Raw genomic sequence first — 5,639 nt, forward strand, 5'->3', positions numbered from 1 at the left:
ACTACAATTTTTCTATATTTGTTTTCCATAGTTTAAGATGAAGGGTTTGTTTGCATGTTCCTAAAATACCGTCATTAGCGAAAAACGATTATTTTGCTTTTCTTTGTTTAGAAAGCACATTGAATTTTGTCATGATCCGGAAAACAAAGAATTTCCATAATACATAGGATGAATTTCACGTTCGAAACGTCATATACGAGCTAAATACAGCAAAAATATGCTTTTGTCGAAATTGATTTTTTTTTATCTGTAGATTGCGGTATGTCTCTTTGATCTTTTTGTTTTGTTTGTCATGTTCATTATGTTATCTGATTTTTCTTTCTTTCTTGGATTGAGATTGTTCAATTTGTATCCTTTTCCCCCTTTAAGACATGTATTGCAGAAATGAGAATAATTTTACTCATACTTTTGTGAAAGTTTTACGGTTTTTTTTAAGTCTGAATTTTTCGGAAAAGAAAATAATTCAAGCCTGTTTGCGATGTGATTTACATACGCTTTTTTAATGACTAGAAAAATAAAGCCAATCATCTTTAATATGAAAATTGCCCCCCAAAAAACTGCTGCAAAGAAGCGCATTTCGTCTACATTGGATTAATTATTGATGCTCGAATAAAAAAAACCTGAAAAGGTCGAATTAGTACGAATTGAAAGAGCATTGAGTTTAAGTTTGTAACCCGGATTTGTTTTCTCTCAATCGATTTATGACATTTGAACACTGGTATACTACTTTTGCATTAATGATGACCAAAATTTACTCCATTTGGTTATGTTGGCATGCAACCAATTCACAATCAATATTTTACCATACGATGAACTTATAACCATATATATATGTACTGTGTGTACATGTATCACCCTTTAATATACAAATATTCAGGCAATAAGGACAGGTGACCACCTGTGAGCATATCTCCATAAAATTTCAATGCAAAACAATAGTGAAGTTTTATGGGTTCTAAGTTCTATCTTCTGTTAAAAAAATGTTTATGCAAATCTTTTAGGAATTGTTTGGTCCTCAATGCTCTCTAACTTCGTTCGTATTTTTGACTTTTGACTTTTTTTTTATTCGGGCGTCACTTATGAGTCTTTTGTAGACGAATCGAGCGGCTGGTGCAAATACAAAATTTCACTCCTGGTACCTATGATGAGTTTATTTACAAAACGTTACTGGAGCTTATTGAATGAATTAGTCCTGTTGGTTAATGGACATTTGCACAGTAATGTTAGTCATTTTACTTTTAACAGTGAGCAATTTAGAAAGTATCTCTATGATTTATGCGAACTTCTAGCATTCTACACAAAAAATTAATAAAAGTATTTGTTTTCAATTTGGTTAGTTCAAAACGTTTTCTTGATTGCCTTTTTTACGTAAAGAGAGGCGAGGGATTCCGAAGAGATGTTCAAACTCATAGCTGAAAATAAACTGATAACTCCATAGCTAAAAAGAAAAGAATCATAAGACATCAGTATACAAAACTCAATAAGGAAAACTAAAGACTGAGCAAAACGATCCCAACCACAAACTGAAGTAATATCAGGTGATCCGGAAGGGTAAAAATATCATTCTGCTCGTGTGGTATCCGTCGTGTCAATGATGCAAGTAAAAACCCGGTGATAAGTCTAATTTGGGGAAAGTACATGCACGGAATATCGAAGACTTCGTATATTTCAGTGTAATGTAACGAAAAAGAAAGGCCCGTAAACCCCCGATTTTATATAGAAAGTACACTAAGCTAAAAGTCTTTCTTGATGTAGCCAAACACTTTTGTATTTGGCTTTCAAATTTGCTTATTTCGCCTTGATGAGAAATCAACTCTCAATTCAATTATGACTTCAGTTTGATACTAACCAATAACCATGGGTTACAATTACCCTAATGTTGTAATGTGAAGAATTATTATTGACAAACATACCTTATTTACAAGCATATTCAATTCGTGTTCCACAGAAATACTTCTGAAAATATCATTTTTGCCTGGTTTCAACACATGACGGATCAATTGTGTCGTAAACGATGTTGCCAAACCATCATATAGGGAAATGACATCTTTCAGAGAATGGACGAACTGAAAGGAGAAATTGCTTTATGATACTAATTGTCTTTATTTTTATCTGTATTTTCTGTTTCCTATCAATACCTATTTTAGTGTTTCACACAAGTTGATATAAATGTCTTAACTAAGAATTAAAAAAACAAAATAACAAAAACTTTGGTTTAAGTGAAAGCAAACCTTCCTCAAATTGTGAATCGTTTATAACGCGAGTCTTGAACATGTTAAATACTAGTATGCATTTATAATTAAATTGCTTCCGACATTCTATTTATTATAAAGTAATCGTTTAGATCAAGCAATTTGCCTTTTCAGATCTAAAGGACTATGGGTAATCTCATCGTTCACCAAAATAAAAATAACGTTACGTCATTGGCTCAATTTTCATTGTTTATAACGTTTTAAACTAATCACAACGTTTTGGTGTACGCTTTTGAAAATATTACCCAGAATGCATTAGATTCTGAAACGGCGAATTATCATTAGATTAAATTAGACAAATTTTCAAGAAGATAATACCAGTTGGATATGCAACATTTATTTCAAAGACGACTTTAATCTGCCGACAAATATAACGAAACGAAAAGGCAGCTTGAATTTGCAATCAAATGATGCACAGTCATATTTTTACATATTTAAATGGTATAACATCAATTACCTCCATCGTGGATTCACTCGTATTAGAACACATTCTAAAATGACTAGACTTTATCTGAACCTTGTATGCTACTGTATAGCAGCTTTCTGATATAGGCCATTTGTTATCTGAAATGAACTTAAATTCTTGACTTCATGTAACACCGGTAAATATAAAATAATTGATTTTTACATTTGAAAATTATTTATTGAATATCCTAGTGGATAGAACATGAAACGCCATAACTCTAAGAATGAAGTTAACTGTATTTTTTGTTGATTCATTATAATTCATATCCTATATGTATACATGTATATGTCTTCTGCAAATTTAGCCTTCTTAATCCCTTTTTCTAATAAGAAAGATATATTTTTCGATAGTGTAGTAAAAGCTATAGATTTCTCTCTTTTTCCTAGTTCTAGACTGTCTGGAGACACATTATAGAAAACATGACTATGTTTTCAATGTTTTGAATACGATACGAATGATACCAAGGGGTCGGTCATTCAATACTTATTACACCACTACAACCGAGAACATAATTCACAAAATCCAAAAAGACAAACGAATACTCAAAACATTAAAGACTGAGCAACACAAAGCCCACCGTAAAACTGGATGTGATCCTAGATGCCCCGGACGGGTATTCATATCCTGCTCTACATGTGTCACACGTCGTTGTACATCTGAAAATAAAATGCTCCACGGTACGCAACTTACTGATACGGCAGAGATGGAAACAGTTTGGACAAGTATGAACACTAAATTCAAGCTTGATACAGCTCTAAATTTGGATTGTGATAAAATAATTGACATATCTTAGGTTTGATAGAATTTGGACAAATAACTGATTTTTTGCAAATTGGACATATTCAGATCAAATATTCCAATTTCCAGAATTTAAATAAACGGTAAGATTAGGCATATAACAGAACCACACAAATTTCAATTTTGATGAAATCAGGCAAAATTTTATTATAAACCCTTTTTAACCTCATTGTGGACCAATTTGATAACAGGGCAAAAAATCAAAACTTAAAGATTCAGCATATCAAAGAACATCAATAATTTATTTTTTATTTAATCAAACAAAGCTTAATTTTGAAACCTTAAGTTTGCATTTTGTAAAGATAGCCTTTTCACAAACCACGCCTCTCTTGGGGAGAAATATAATATTCATAGATAATTTGTTTTGTTTACCTAGTGGTTCTCAAATATGATCTCTATGTTGCATCTCATAGAGACATAACTTATGAATATTAACAGTATAAATACACATGCATAGCGGCCAAATTAAATTCTAAGGAAGAGCCTATGTGAAGGAAGGTAAAGTAAAGAATTTTAGTATAAGTTCACTCTAAAACGTTCTGGGTATATACATGTTGAAAATATGCCGAAACTTTTGAAAAGAGTTCTCGTGCAAATGAACTTTTCTAGGATACATTTTTATAACAAAACATAATGGCAAAAATAGCAATGTTTTATCCGTAAAAAGGAGTTTTTAAGTGATATTGTAATGTCTGTTTTTACATAAGTACAACAATAAGATCTTATTATGGATTATTTCAAAACAGGGCCCAAAATCCAAATTTTAAATACACGATGAGATTTAGCATATTAAATAACCTGACCAATTTTAGACCTTGAATTAAACCCCATTGAAACTTAGCTGTTTATACAAAGCATTATAACAATATTGTTTATGGTCCCTTTTTTCCTAACCCGTTAAGGTCATAACCCCTAAAGTAAATCCTAACCTTCCCTGTATGGTAGAACACCTAAATATCCATTCATCAACTTATTCTCATTTTTTTTCAGAAACCAAACAATCCTAGTTTTTCAGCCCCCTTTTTAGCCCTAATTTCTACCCGATTTGTACTATGACCATTAAAATGACCACCAACCTTCCTTATGAAGAACAGAACAACGTGGTAAATATTCATAAGATCAATACGTTTGCTTGTTTTTCCCTTTCTTGGCCACTAAACAGCTACGACGATAACTTTTCGGTGTGAGCCTAGGCTCCGTGTTGAAGACTGTACATTGACCTATAACGTTTTAATTTTCAGCCCCCTTGTTAGCCCTAACTTCTACCCGATTTGTACTATGACAATTAAAATGACCACCAACCTTCCTTATGAAGAACAGAACAACGTGGTAAATATTCATAAGATCAATACGTTTGCTTGTTTTTTCCCTTTCTTGGCCCATAAACAGCTACGACGATAACTTTTCGGTGTGAGCCTAGGCTCCGTGTTGAAGACACATTGACTTATAATGGTTTAATTTTTAAAATTGTAACTTGGATGGAGATGCTTGTTTTGGTTCCTTGTCGACTCCTTATTACAAAAGAACAACGATAATTACCCTCAAAACTAATCCCAACCTTATATTTTGATCAAATCTTATGATTTTGTGCATTCAGTGACCAAAATATGAGAGTCTTATTTCTACCTTATCCAAAAATGCATTGAAATTGTAAGAATTAATATACCATAACTATAAAATATAAAAGTATATACCATTATTCTAATTTAGCACTGTCAGAACTAACCTGCAAGACAGTGACCTGGTATGCCTTCAATGCTGCTTGACCGTTGGTAAATGATATCCTCTATATAGCACATAGCAGCTTTATATTTACCATCATCTGTAGATGATCGCAGTACAAGAACGTCGTCTTTCTTAAAGCTATGATCTTTTACTAGAATTGATAAAGAAGTGGTTTTTGATAAGATTTGAATTGACTATTCTGTCGAACAAAGTGATAATAAATAACATCAAACGTTAGAAGCACATATAACTGCATATTTTTACGCAATCATTTTTTATGAAAACAGATTTTTCATCTATACAGACAAACTAAAAGGCATGTTCTCATCACATGTAACAAGTTTTGTTGTCAACAAGTATTCCTTGAAAGTACACAGAATACAGCAGATTTTATACGA

At 32.1% G+C, this 5,639-nt stretch overlaps 1 long non-coding RNA gene across 1 annotated transcript; it reads right to left on the reverse strand.

Moving 5' to 3' along the window:
• Positions 1 to 1,919: 1,919 nt before the first annotated feature.
• On the reverse strand, positions 1,920 to 5,373 carry LOC139492528 (uncharacterized). Its single transcript, XR_011656880.1, has 3 exons — positions 5,243 to 5,373; positions 2,710 to 2,816; positions 1,920 to 2,066 (listed from the first exon to the last, which is right to left on the reverse strand). It is a non-coding gene; the product is annotated as an uncharacterized lncRNA (long non-coding RNA).
• Positions 5,374 to 5,639: the final 266 nt, after the last annotated feature.

The sequence above is a fragment of the Mytilus edulis genome, chromosome 10 (assembly GCF_963676685.1).
Source record: "Mytilus edulis chromosome 10, xbMytEdul2.2, whole genome shotgun sequence".
In the NCBI taxonomy this organism is placed as follows: domain Eukaryota; kingdom Metazoa; phylum Mollusca; class Bivalvia; order Mytilida; family Mytilidae; genus Mytilus; species Mytilus edulis.